Genomic DNA, 426 nt, shown 5'->3' on the forward strand with positions numbered 1-426 from the left:
ACACATATATTTATTTATGTATATGTATTTTTAAATACCTTGATCTGTTTGAAGTTATTACTGAGGGAGGGATCGGCTTCCGTCGATCTGTTTACCGAAAGCATCGCATCGAATAGACATGAAGGTCGCTACGAGAGCGAGGCAGGGGAGACGAAGGCACGGCTAAGGGAAGGAAAGCTGCAATAGGCTTTGAAGGAGAGGAGAAAGGCGGAATGGGAGGGGCGAGGAGGACGTGGGCCAAGAGGAGGAACAGAGAGCAAGGAGAGAGGGGCCAGCAGTGGGACGAATGAGAGGGCCTGGCGCAGGGAAGGCTGGAACGGGAATGGAAGGTGCCTGGAAGGGGGAGGGAGGAGGCTAAGGCTGGGAATAGGGCCGAGGAGGCAGGCCGAGGGACAGGCCAAGGGGCAGGCAAGGTCAGGGCCGCTT

Source organism: Penaeus monodon, chromosome 24 (assembly GCF_015228065.2).
Source record: "Penaeus monodon isolate SGIC_2016 chromosome 24, NSTDA_Pmon_1, whole genome shotgun sequence".
Taxonomy (NCBI): domain Eukaryota; kingdom Metazoa; phylum Arthropoda; class Malacostraca; order Decapoda; family Penaeidae; genus Penaeus; species Penaeus monodon.